The 14,665-nt window shown below is 32.0% G+C and overlaps 1 protein-coding gene across 1 annotated transcript in view; it reads right to left on the bottom strand.

The window, feature by feature from the left end:
• The window catches only part of LOC140439700 (protein glass-like), a 113,523-nt gene extending 108,713 nt beyond the window's left edge, over nt 1–4,810 (bottom strand). The window contains exon 1 of the mRNA XM_072529788.1: nt 4,728–4,810. The gene's annotated coding sequence lies outside the window, so the exon portion shown is untranslated. The remainder of the gene's footprint in view (nt 1–4,727) is intronic.
• Nucleotides 4,811–14,665: the final 9,855 nt, after the last annotated feature.

The following is a 14,665-nucleotide window of genomic DNA, read 5'->3' as shown; positions in this document are numbered from 1 at the left end:
GGCAGAATTTACAAAACAGTCATCAGACCAATATTGACATACGCGGCAGAAATACGGCTTGACACAGAAAGGACAAAAATGATGTTATAAACAGTAGAGATACTTAAAAAAAATTATGGAAAGACACTATGGGACAGATCTAGAAGTACAGATATACGACGTAGATGCAAGGTGGAGAACATTAAGGACTGGGTAAAAAATAGAAGAGTAGAATGGAACGTTTATATAAGCCGAATGATAACAAATAAAGTAGTAAAGATGGCAAGAGATGGTTCTCCAATAGGAAGATGATCATTAGAAAGACCACGAAAACGATGGAACGACAACTTACTGGAGTCACATTGAAAAACAGACAGTCATGTCTTCATAAAAAGACGAAGAAGAAGAAGAAGAAGGAGAAGAAGAAGAGTGGATACAGGAAGAGTTACATATTTATATGTAAAAAATACTTGATGACAAATACTGTTCCATTTCCTTAATTGATAGTATAGTTTATTTAAAATAATTATTTATGAATTAAATCACAAACTACTTTGACATAAACACTTTAAAAATTGTTCTTAATTTAATATTAAACTCTTGAGAATTTAAGGTTAGGTACAACGTGTTAATTTTGTTTTTGTTTGATTTTTTAGTCACCGACTAGTTTACATCATTTACATTAATTTTCGAAACAATATAGAATATTTTATTTATTTATTTATTTAATTAACGGATATACTATTTTTACAGAAATATGACGTCAACCTTTACAAAGCTTATATTATAGGTTGCGTTAATAAAAAACAAACCAAAATTAAAATCAAACAAAATTCAATTAAAGTAGTAGCTTAAGTCATTAAACAATGCTCAAAATCTCTCAAATGATTTCTTAAATGTTGCTGTAGATATTCCAAATAACTCTAAGCTAATGCTGTGCTCATTGGCAGTTCGTAAAATTCTTGTAATGGGTTCATTTTGGCCATAATTCGTAGTGTGGAATGGAATGTTGAAAATCTCAGTGTTACGAGTTCTTCTAGTATTAACATTAAAATTTATTAAATTTAGTAACTCTGGATCTTGAACATATCCATTTATAATTTTAAAAAGGAAACATAAATCCGCTTGACATCTTCTATCATGTAGTGATTGTATATTTAGTATTGACAGTATATCATCATATGTGTATTGATGTGTAATAAAACCAATTTTGTAAGCACATACCCTCAAGAATTTATTTTGAACTCTCTCGATACTGTAGATGTCACTGTTATATGAAGGAGACCAAATGAGAGAACCATACTCCAAAACTGATCGAACTAAACTACAGTATAACATTTTTAAAGTTTGTACTAAAAACTGATTACAGTTTCTTAGAATAAATCCCAACATTTTTAAAGCTTTAGCTGAAGATTCAGTAATATATATTCAATATAATATTCCATTGGAAAATAGTTTTTTCGTAAACCTATGCAGTTGAATTTGATTGAAGCATAAGAAGTACTCACCAATATAAAACTATTCGCAGTAGGGCTAGAATCCATTAGCATAATTAAGGATGAATGTAGAAATGGACCAACAACATATATTTATAGCTTAAATTAGATAAGATATATGAGGAATAACTTAGCATAACATTAATATAATAAGCTTAAGAATGGACCTAAAAATAATGAGTAATACTCCATTAAAAATTTAAGTATGAATTCCTACGTAGAAGGACAGTCAATTAATCTATATACTTGCAACATATCAATGAGAAGGAAACGATGTAATAAAACACTGCACTGGACTGGCATAATATGTCTACAAACTACGAAGATTAATACCAATATTTAGTGTATATAAAATCTAAGTAAAATATAATTAGCCTTGTAAGTAAAATGGCCAATATGACAGAAAAAAGATATTTAAGAACTAAATTAGCAGTAAAGATCTCTTAATATGAGATATTGAAAAAAGTTATCTTAGGAGATGATTATAAGAATCAATTACAATGGCGTAAAAACATCGATGTCTTAACTTCTGGATAATAAATGAATAAGGAGACAAAGAAGATATAGATTCACGTTTTAGTAGTAAAAGACTAAAGAGAGGAAATTTATAGAATGCCTCATGTTGAACCTAAACAAATTTATTAAAATAAACCATTTTACAAATTCTTTTGGCAGAAACACAATAATAAATAGCGGTTATGATTTGAAACTGTTTGTACAGATTCATTAGACGGAAGTGCTAACTTGAGGCAAAAATATAGATTTTTTTTACTATTGTTACCATTAAGTGAGTAAAATTAGTATTAATTATATTGAGCTCAAGCCTGAATCAACATTTACCAAATCAACTAATAACCGAGACATTTTGTGATCAATACCTCTCATCAAAACGGGTGATAACAAATCCGAACGGAACTGGTCCTCAAATTATATTGTGGCAAATCTTATACCTTAATTAATAAGGTTAGTCTCATCAGATCTAAAGAAGGTAAAAATTACCTAAACAAACAAACGGACTCATGAGTTATCTTAATATAAGGTAATCCTGTAAAGACGAAAAACTTTCATGAGATGGAAAAAAAGCTTAAACATCTCAAATGGAGCATCATTGGTAGGGAGGAAAGACGAAAAGGGGATATTACTACAATTCGGGAACATACTATACCAAATGTAGAATAAATTAAAATTAAGATGAAGAAAGTTTTCTGATATAGAAAAAATATGTCCATAAAATTGAAGAATATGTAGGGACCATAGAAAGAATAGCAACATTAATTATAATATATCTTCTAACAAACAAAACGACTATTATCAAAAACATTACAGTAATAATACCAATGTTTGATAGTAGATTAAACAATGGTATGGGCAAACATGAATATTAGTTAGTATTAAGATAAAAAACAGACACAGAAATATTAGGGTGAAACAATGAACAATATCAAAATAAAATTAAGATAAATAAAGAAACTAAAACTAGCAAACCTAATTCTTTATATATTTTGTAGCATAGAAATAGCATCAACAAAATCACTACAATTCCAAATTGAGCGTCTAATCCTTAAGTATGTTACAATACCGCAGAATTAAACTAAAAGAAAATAAAAATCAAGATAGAAAATTAACAAGATTAGAAAAAAAACCAGAACCAAAATACACAAAACTGAGGATTACAAAAGAATATCATAGCAATCCCTATAGTTATAAACAGAATCCATGCTAGATAACAAAAGAAAATCTGAAAAAGTAAATAGCCAATGTAAACTCGGACTTACTACTCTCTGTACTACTCTAAAAAAATAACAATCTGAGGTACGAACAAGAATGGAAAAAGAGACAATTAGAGTTATGAACGGAAATAATCTTGAGAAGAAAAATATCCTTATTGAAATGGTAAAAGATGGGAAACACGGATAAAATAATGTTCAATAATGTCTATTTGAAGGAGAAATACCACAGAGGTGGAAGAACGCGTCTAAAATTTTAATACAAAAGAAACGAAAAACAACACATTGAGCTACCTATAGATCTATACCCCTCTAATATAAATAAAACTTTTACCAAGATCATTACAAACAGATTAGACAGTAAATTTGGTGCGTACCAGCCAATAGAAAAGATAATATAGTAAATTGACTCATAAGTTTAAGATATCGGAGGTTAATCCACTACCAATATGAAAATTCAGTTATACCGAGATTCACCAACATAATCTATTACAGTTAGTAGAGGAGTAATGTAATGGGACACAATCTAATCCAAAATATTTAGAAGATGTTTTGAAGTCTATGGATTAAGATAGTAAAGAAATCTGCGTCAAGGAAAAGTATGAACCATTTTAGGTTTGGTGATGATATACTACCGAAAACAACAAGCAAAGAACTAAGAAATTAAAAAAAGCTATGACTAATGCAGAAGCCATGACGGAAATTAACATACGTAGAAGAAATATAGAATATGTCCAAGAATATATATATACTTAGGACAAGCAATCACATGAAATATACTAATAAATACAGAAAAATATCTTTAAAATTAATAGTAAAGATATGTGTCGTACATGCACTAGCATACTGGGTCCAGATATGAACATATACTAGGAACAACAAGGACAAAATAGAGAAAACTGGAAAGTCATGACAGAGAAAAATTACAACGGTATTATTTCTAGATAAAAAGAGAAATAAATGGATTATAAATCATGGATTTAATGATTTAAAACAAACATGGAGATGGGCGGACATAACGAGAGATATAAAGATGGAACAAAGATATTAAAAACTGGAGATCCTAGGTTGTAAAATGTTCAAGAGATATACTAAATGAAATTGAATGATGACATTGGACAAAATTCAGTTCCAATGGGGTAAAGATAAACGGAAGACAGCGACAAATAGAAACAAATGGGAGAGGTGTATGTTCATAACATGAATAGATAATGAACTATTTTTTTTTGTCAAAATTATGTATTTAAGTAAAGCCACACTTTGTATAATTTGTGCAATTTATAAACTTTCCATCAAACTTTTGCTAAGTATTAAAAATAAATAAAAAGTATGTACTTTTGTTTAAAATAAATTCACTGGAAATCCTTTATCTCCGCTTTATATTATATTTAATTGTAATTTTAAAATTTACGAAATCTATTTATTTAATTATTAATTTTAGGACTAAAAATACTAACCACATCCACTATTAGCTTTTAAAAATAACCAATCACTTTATTACAGTAGGTAATATAATAATTCGCACCTATATTTGACTAAGGGTAATTAATTGCACTTATAAACTATAATTCACACTGAAGAACATTAACCTGCTAGTCTAACATCCGCTTTATTGATACGAACAACTATGTACAATTAAGGGTTTAAATCCCCCGCGAATATCACGTGAAAGATCGGGACTGTTCTGTATACAAGTGCACATTAGACAGCTTGACCGATCACCCCCCATTCTGTTGTAAGCTAACCACCCGATATGGTTGTTCCTCTTACTCCGCCTCATATGTACAGGTTAGGTGTCATTCTTCATTAAAAAGTATTACGTCCCATCACTATATTGATTTTAAATGCACAAATAGGTAAATAATTTATTGTGTGTGTGTCTGTGTATACGTAAATCGCGTTAGTGTGTGTGTGTGTGTGCGTGTGTGTGTGTGCGTGTGTGTGTGCGTGTATGTGTGTGTGTGTGTGTTTGTGTGAACGAATTTATGTGTATTTATGTATGTGTTTGTGTGGTGAGTTTTGTGAGTGAGCATATATTATGTACTGTTGCGGGTTGGTGTGCGTGTCGTATGTGTTTTGAATTAATCAACATTTTCGTGTGTAAGTGCAGTACAAATATATAAATGAAGAAACGCGTATACATACAAAGGAATGTCGCATGTGTTAATGAATATGTGTGTGTGTTTCTGTGAATATGTGACTGTGTTCAAGTACGTACGTATCCACGCAGATACGAGGCTTGTTCAATTGAAACCTATCTGTTTTACAGAAACAAATGTACTTATTGGCAAATATATCTACAAATAATATGACCACTATAATTAAGGTACATAACCCTTTGTTTCACCAAACGATCTATAGGCTGCTTAAAGGATTCTCGTGGCTGTTGCTCGAAGAATTCTTTTACGTCATTTTGTACTACTGAAGACGCCTAAAGGGTGGAAGCTCTTATATCCTCACTGTCTTTCGTTGTAGATTTTCTTTCACTACTTTGGCAAGATAAGGCGGATCATTGTCGTGAATGGGAATGGACACTATCCACTTAGTGTACGCACAAGAGATACCTCTAGGAATAATCAAAATGATCGAAAATATCTACCAAAACAACACAATAAAAGTAAAAGTAGAAGAAGAACTAACCGATTCTATTGAAGCTGGCAATGGGATAAGATAGGGAGATTCCCTGAGTCCTGTATTGTTTAACCTGATTATGGATGAAAAAATAAAAAAATGAAAAACTAAAACAGGATACCAAATGGGAGAAAAACAACTTAAAATAATCTGCCGTGCAGACGACGTATTATGTCCTCAAAGTGAAGATGATTTACAACGGATGCTGCCACAAATTTAATATAACAGTCAGAAAATTTAACATGTTAATTTCCCCAAAAAAGACAAAATGTATGGTTACAACAGCAAATTCACCAAGATGTAAATTGGAGCTGGAAGGTCAGATAATAGAACAAGTGATGGAGTTTAAATATCTAGGTATTACATTATCTAGCTACGGAAAGCTCGAAACTGAAGTGGAAGATCAAGTGAATAGAGCAAATAGAGGCGCAGGCTGCCTGAATGAAACTATATGGAGAAATAAAAATATCGGGAAAGAAATGAAAGGCAGAATTTACAAAACAGTCATCAGACCAATAATGCCATACGCGGCAGAAACAAGACCTGACACAGAAAGGACAAAAAGGATGTTAGAAACAGCAGAGATAAAAACACTTAAAAAAATTGATGGCAAGACACTATGGGACATAGCTAGAAGTACAGATATACGACGTAGATGCAAGGTGGAGAACATCAGGAACTAAATAAGAAATAGAAGAGTAGAATGGAACGACCATATAAGCCGAATGACAACAAACAGAGTAGTAAAGGCGGCAAGAGATGGTTCCCCAATAGGAATACGATCAGTAGGAAGACCACGAAAACGATGGAACGATAACTTACTGGAGACACATTGAAGAACACACAGTTATGTCTATATAAAAAGAAGAAGAAGAAGAATGGACACCACATAAGAGCTTATCTGCACGTTTTCGTCTTATTGGTTAATGAAGCTTGTTTAAGGTTGATATTCATTCTAGGTTCTGTAAACTCTATGAGCAAAGGTCTTTTATGGTCGAGGAAAAATGTGAATATGACAAACAAACGTGACAAACAAACGCCATTTTAAAGTGATAATACTTAAAATCGCAGTCAAATACACTCGATAGGAACTGATCAGCGTAAAGTTAATAAACATAACTAACATTGCAGAACGTCAGTTGAGTGATTTTGTTTCCAAGACTAACCTGAAAATGATGGGTTTCAATTGAACAAGCTCGTACAATTGCGTGTGTTCTGGTGCATATTTTACATCTGAACTTTATTTAAATATATCTGATTTTATATTTGAACTTTATGCATATTTGTTAAAAACGATTAAGCAAGCGCTTTACCATTCGTGGGCGGGTCCTTGCCATTGTGAGGGAGTGCATTTTAATATATGTGTGAAAGTTGATCTGCAGAAGTGCTTATGTATAAGAAAATGTCTATTAAGGCATTTACTTTTCTATGTCTATATAAAAAGAAGAAGAAAAAGAATGGACACTACATAAGAGCTTACCTGCACGTTTTCGTCTTATTGGTTAATGAAGCTTGTTTTAGGTTGATATTCACTCTAGGTTCTGTAAACTCTATGAGCAAAGGTCTTTTATGGTCGAGGAAAAATGTGAATATGACAAACAAACGTGACAAACAAACGCCATTTTAAAGTGATAATACTTAAAATCGCAGTCAAATACACTCGATAGGAACTGATCAGCGTAAAGTTAATAAACATAACTAACATTGCAGAACGTCAGTTGAGTGATTTTGTTTCCAAGACTAACCTGAAAATGATGGGTTTCAATTGAACAAGCTCGTACAATTGCGTGTGTTCTGGTGCATATTTTACATCTGAACTTTATTTAAATATATCTGATTTTATATTTGAACTTTATGCATATTTGTTAAAAACGATTAAGCAAGCGTTTTACCATTCGTGGGCGGGTCCTTGCCATTATGAGGGAGTGCATTTTAATATATGTGTGAAAGTTGATCTGCAGAAGTGCTTATGTATAAGAAAATGTCTATTAAGGCATTTACTTTTCAGATTACTGCTTTCGTATATGCGTGCTAGTTTGTGTTCCTACCTATATATGCATGAGACCCCTTGTGCAGATGTTAGTATCAATGGATAGAAACTCTTTAAAAACCTGTTGCCGTCACTCATTGTTAATCTAATTTTCAGATTTGAAGATGTGAACTTAATAGCCTTATAGTAGAAAGTAAAGCGTAGGAAGCAGACGCGTCTCCTGGTTGAAGAACCTGAGAGAGTGGTTTGGTTGCAACTCAAGGCAATTGTTCAGAGCAGCTGCCTCGAAGGTCAGAATAGCCATGATGATTGCCAACCTTCGTCGCGGAGATGGCACTTAAAGAAAGAAGTAGAAAGAATTGGAGTTTGAGGAATAATTGACTTACGATTTAAATCCGATTAGATCAGATACAGGTCTAAAGTATCATTTCAGAAGAACATCTGCTCACGAGAGACCTAAACAAAAATACAACCCAGACTTAAGGGTTAGTCCTGGCATACAGGCGGGTCTTAAACTGCAAGAAATATACAGTAGTAGTGGAAATGTAAACATATCTATTCCGCTAGAATATGCCTGTGTATTCCAGGCAGAGATTTATACAATCTTGCATTGGGTAAAATAAATTACCCTGAAGATTTTAGAACTTAAGCGGGCCATTATATATAGAGCATAATAAAACGGCTTTAAGGTTTTGTAAGAGCCCTAAAGTAGTCTCTAAATTGTTGTGGGAATGTCGAGAAGAACTCGACTGGCGGAACATAATAGCGTCAGATTGGTATGGGAGCCAAGGTGCCAGTCAGGATAATACGCGTCAACGAAAATGTCTATGAACTTCATAGAAAGATCGGCTACAAAATATTTTGATATATAATCGGCTTAAGGAGTACCAAGAAGCACTGTCTACAACCGGAACAAAGTCTGGATCCAAACACAACCTTCCTCCGTAAAATATGTATATATTGGAAGAACATCTGCCAATAGAGCTGAAGTACTGCGGAAAATAAGCAGGAATCAGCTTAGAAAAATGCAATGAGATTGTTTCGTCAAGACATAAGCTACATACTCTGCGTCAGAGGAACTCAAACAACCAATCATATATTGCATGACTGGGAGTCACTAGAGCTCAGGTGGCAAACACTCTTTGGAGATACCAATTGTCCAAAAGTCTTTGATTTATTACCTGATTAGTTACCAGAAGATCGTTTTGACAACGATTTTAATATTATATGGCTTGAAATATCAATATGTAAATATATTTTAAATTAATGAGTTCTATTTTTTAATAAATAGTTTCGGAAAGAAATCAGTTTCCTTTTCAATTTTCCTATTTTCCAATCCATAAACGGTGCCCCATAACTTATAATTTTTATGTTCATTTTACATGCAAAATACATAAGAAGTGGGTGTTTTAAACTAATAATTCTATCTCAAAGATAAGAATTTTTATTTTCTATTATTAGAAAAGATTTAGGAAATGTTACGTTGATTAATACTAATGATTTTAGAGAAATATATATTAGGTATACAACTTCTGTTACTACGAAACTTCCGGTATTTTGACAATATATCGCATTTATTTGTTAATAAATCCCAGCATCATTGGACATACGGTATACCTCAAATATACTAGGTATCAAATAACGAATATTGATTACCGATGCGTACGTATCAAATGTTTTAAGTCAGGTGGCTAGCGGGTGGGAGGTTGTTGGTATTTGGTATTGGGTAACTACACTACTTCATCCGCTCCGCACATGAGTTTGGATCTAAAGATATGGAATTTGAAACTAAAGTTGAGTTAGAATGTTAACGGAAGAACGGTCGGAAAATTAAATTATGACGATATTCCGTTTATATTTCCTATATTGGTCGATGGCCAAAATGCAGGTGTAATAGATAATTATCCTAATATTAACTATTAAGTATGTTAAATGAATATTATAGTACATATTTGGGATATTTTTTACAATTCAGTCTAAATATAACGAAACTCTTAATTAATAGGTGGAATTTTATATATGTGCATAAATAGTTAGGTAGTCTTTAACAAACTATAAAGAGCTTTAAAATTGGCAGAATCAAGAAAAACCATTTCTACTATTGTCTCTCTATTGAACATCTCCCTAATATCGCTTTATTAAAACTAGATCATAAAGCTGTTTAAAAAACATAAGATTAATTATTACAACAGTTACCAAAATGACAAATTTGTTTAGAAGGTAGTACCTATAAATATATTTTTCTACAAACTGATAAAACTTTGATACAAACAAAAATATATTAGCGACTATTTTTAATGTCATGCAAATATTCTAACACCCTGAAAAAATATAAAAATTTAAAAACCATTTCCTTTTATCAATATTTACAACAGGCATATAACCTAGCTAATAGTGACCACATGTTTGTTTATACTATGTTATGTATATTATTATAATACAGTACATATTTATTTTTCTGTAGAACTTTTTTTCTGATAGTCTTGCTTTTAACTGCTATCAGGAAGTGCAGTAACTCGAATTGCAGTCTATAAGTGTTATTTCTCAAAAATTCCGAAAGTGAGTTTAAGATGCCCCAAATGTGTATTGTATATAATGATTTAATTGATGACGATAAAAAAATTGTTCTTTGTGATTTATCTAGAGCTCCTTCTCACCTAGAAATATGCTGTCGTTTAGCTGTTACAGAGATTAGGACAGTTATGATACAGAAACGCTCAATCTTATTCTTTTGTAAAGATTGCCGATCATATTTTTTTAAAGTTCTCAGGAGGATATCCAGAAACAAAAGATAAATACCCTTGACCAAGAGATTATTACTCTTCAGCACAAGCTTGAGTCACAGAATAGATACAACTCTTGAACAGTCAAGTAAGAAATATAAATGACCTTGTCGAAGAAGTCAATGAACGTTCCAAATGTGCTAGTAATAACAGTAATGTTATGTGATACAATATTCAAGAGTCCAGCTAAAGTGACCTTTCTAAAAGAATATATGACCACGTACAGTTCGTCTCAGATTTACTAAAACCTAGTTGCCTCTAATTGGTGGTGTTCGGGAGGCCATGGACAGAACAAACCTACAGCAGCAAGAGCAACATAAGATTTTAAATGACCTTAACGCTAGATATGAAAATTATATCTAATCTATATTGAAATCAAACTGCCAAGATAAGAGTTAATAACCAGAACACCCAGAATCAAAATACAGAGAGGAGTCCACCAGGGTTGCGTGCTGTCACCATTACTCTTCAATGTCTAGTAGAAGCGCTCTTAGATTCAATAGAAGGTATATCTATCAATGGAAAAGTTTTCAATAACTTGCGTTTTGCATACAGTAATAATGACGGATAACAACAATGATTTATATAACGTAGTGCAACGACTTAATGAATGCTGTCATGAATACGGACTGAGGATGAATTTGGAAAAAAAAAACTAAATGCATGATCATGAGTAAATCAGCAGATGCAAACATCCAATTGATTGTTGAGGATACTATAATTGAGAGTGTGGATATCTACAAATACTTAGTAACATGGATAACATCAAATGTAGACCAAACCAAAAAAAATTAAGACGCTTATTGAAATAGCATGTGCATCCGTCGTTAAACTTAAAAAGTTTCTTTGTTGTTAGGATATAAGGTTAGGACTACGCCTAAGGATGCCTCGGTGATACGTACTCACTACTTTTCTTTATGGTTTAAAAGCATGGACATTAAAACAAGTGCATCTGAATAAGTTAACCGCCTATGAATTTTGATGTTACAGAAGAATCCTAATATCATAGACTCAAAGAATGTCAAACGCAGAAGTTACTAGAAGAATAGGAATTGAAGCTGAAATAATATTGATTATCAAAAGAAGAAAACTTGAATACTTGGGTGATGTGATGAGAGGACAAAGATACTCATTATTACAGCTTATTATGCAGGGCAAAATTCGACGAAAGCGAAATGTGGGAAGACAAAGAATATCGTGGCTTAAGAACTTGAGGGAGTAGTTTGAATGCAGTAGTGTAGAACTATTTAGAGCTGCAGTGAAGGGTCGGCATAGCCATGATGATTTCCAATCTTCGATAGAAGAAGGAACTTAAAGAAAAATGAAGCTAGAAAAGAACAGAGAAACAAAAATGACCTAATGCTTAAGTTTATCAATGGTAATTCTAAGATTGTAAAAACCAGTGGGTAAGAAAACCAATACGAGGGAGATCTTTTTCACAGAAGATAAGTGTCTACTATCAAAATCCTGGTAGCACAAGAACAAAATTGAATGTTTAATAAACAAATAGTTGAATAAATAAATTCCTACTGCAGAGCTTAAATGGCTTGGTTACATAATCTTTCGTAATACGTAATCCAAACACTAGTTCCTATTGAAGTACTTGTACCTTAAGGTGTACTTGTGGCCAGTGTTTCGTTGCTCATCAGCTTATTATTACTTCAATTGTGGAGCACCGTTTCATTATGCTTAATATTGGTGGCAAAAATATCATCTTAGGTGCAACTTATATTCCACCAAGATCTGATATTAATATTTGACTCACTGTACTACGATTGAAAATATTGCCACATAGAACCCTGATTCATCGATCTACTTATTTGAAGATTATAATTTGCAAATGATGAAAAGGTTAATGGTGTGAGCACATATTCATGAATGTTAGTTTTAGTTAGCTGTTTACAAACCTTAGTTTCTTTAGGGCCTGAAAGGCTGTAAAAGTTTGTAAACAGCAACACCTGTAGCCCATTCTCTTTTACCAACTTCAATAAAAATCTATAACGGATTGTAAGTAGAAGACTTATTTTCCTAATATTCATTATAATTTGCATTTTGATTTGTGGACTACTTTTAACCGGCTCTCATACTGAATCAAACGTGTCAGATTGGAAAAAAGAAGGCTAACATGATACTTAAAAATTCTCATTCTTAAAATAACTATACTGCTTTTTCTAATTTACGATCTCAATGTGAAAACTTGAAGAGATAGTCTTATAAAGCTTATATTGCTTAGTTGGAACAAGATATCCATTATGATGCCAAACAATTCTCGAATTTCGTTAACTCATTTAGAACAGACTATGGTATTCCCAATAATTTATTCTTATACGTTAAATGGTTATACTGGATCTAGCATAGCTAACCTTTTTACATCTCATTTTTTTTTCTGTTTACACTAATGAAGACCTGAATGTTGGTAACCTTTCTGATTCTGATTATTTAGCTGCTATTAATATTTCTGTCTATATTATAATTCTTGCAGAGGTATTTTCAGGTATTCAAAGTTTACTTGAGCAAACCCATTTGCATGTTGTTTAATCAGTCACTTGTAACTGGAATTTTTCCAAACACATGGAAAAGCAGTTCTGTCACGTCATTACTTAAATCCGGTGACAAGTCTAATGTTAAAAACCACCGTCCTATCAGCAAGCTAAGTGTGATTCCCAAGTTGTTTGAACTACTAAAAAATGTCTTTCTTGGCAATATAAGAATATTATCATTGATGAGCAACATGATTTTATCACCGGTAGGTCCACATTAACTGATCTCTTGTTATTCCAAAATGATATAATTAATTCAATAGGGAATGGCAGTCAAATGGATGCTGTTTATACTGATTTCAATTTTCCTTACGGTCTTTGATATAATAAATCATGCTGCTATTATCAGGAAATTAGATAGAATGAACTTTCCAATATGATTTACCTTATGATTATCATGTTACCTTAGGAACAGAAGTCAGATAGTTAAAATTAAGAACCACTTATCTAATCCAATTTCAGCTTATTCTGGTGTTCCTCACAGATCTCATCTTGGGCCCTTGATTTTCAATCTGTTTATGATCTTAAGTTATATGCAAGAGTAAACAGTGTTAATGACTGTATTAATTTGATTAAGGATATAGCCGATATTCAGGATTGCACAATAGTACATGAGTTTGAATATAGGTAAATGTAATTGGTAATACCAATTTTGGAATACATCACTCAAAAGAATAAATGTGTTAAATGTCTTGGGAGTTTTCTTTGATTTACAGGTATCTTTTAATAGACATTACAATTAAATTACTAGTAAAGCTCTTTAAATACTTGGTTTTGTTTTGCGTCATTTAAGTAATATATCCATTAATTCAACAACTGTAGTGTACAGTGCATTGGTTAGCTCAACTTTATAGTATGCGTCTAATGTATGGTCTCCGTTATACCAAATCCATGTTAATGCTATTGAAAAAATTCAGCATAAATTTCTACGGTTTATAGTATATAAATTGAATAGGCCTTTGCATACTTACTCTTATGAAGATATCCTAATGCAACTTCAGCTTCATACTCTAGATAATCGCAGAACAATGTCAGATGTAATACTTTTTTAAGCTTGTGTCTGTCTACAATATACGATACAATATACGGTATTTTGATTTGGGCATAAGTAAAAAAATTTTTGTGTTACATTTAAACAACTTTATGCTATCCTTTAACGTTTATATCATTTCACCGTATCCGTATCACCATTATCAACGTATTTATGAAAACTAGAATTCGGTTTGTATAAAATGAGTAACGCGAACAGTCAGGTGGTGTCTAATAGACTGTGTAAACTGAATATAGCTAATAAATCGTAATAATGTCCGTACTAACTTAAAAATATAATAATAGTCATTGACGAATAGTACTCGAATTAAATATTTATAATCGGTGTAGTCTGGGAGACGCCCCCTGACTATTTCAGGGTTAAGTATATCAACTAATGTGTCCAATAATATCCAAGTTTATCATAAATATATCGTACCTCTAATCTTATTCTTCATAATATTATGTCTTTCAAAGTCACAAAAAAGTT

This window comes from Diabrotica undecimpunctata, chromosome 4 (genome assembly GCF_040954645.1).
Source record: "Diabrotica undecimpunctata isolate CICGRU chromosome 4, icDiaUnde3, whole genome shotgun sequence".
Classification (NCBI taxonomy): domain Eukaryota; kingdom Metazoa; phylum Arthropoda; class Insecta; order Coleoptera; family Chrysomelidae; genus Diabrotica; species Diabrotica undecimpunctata.
The sequence above is the reverse complement of the archived record's forward strand: the minus strand, read 5'-3'. Positions and strand labels throughout refer to the sequence as shown.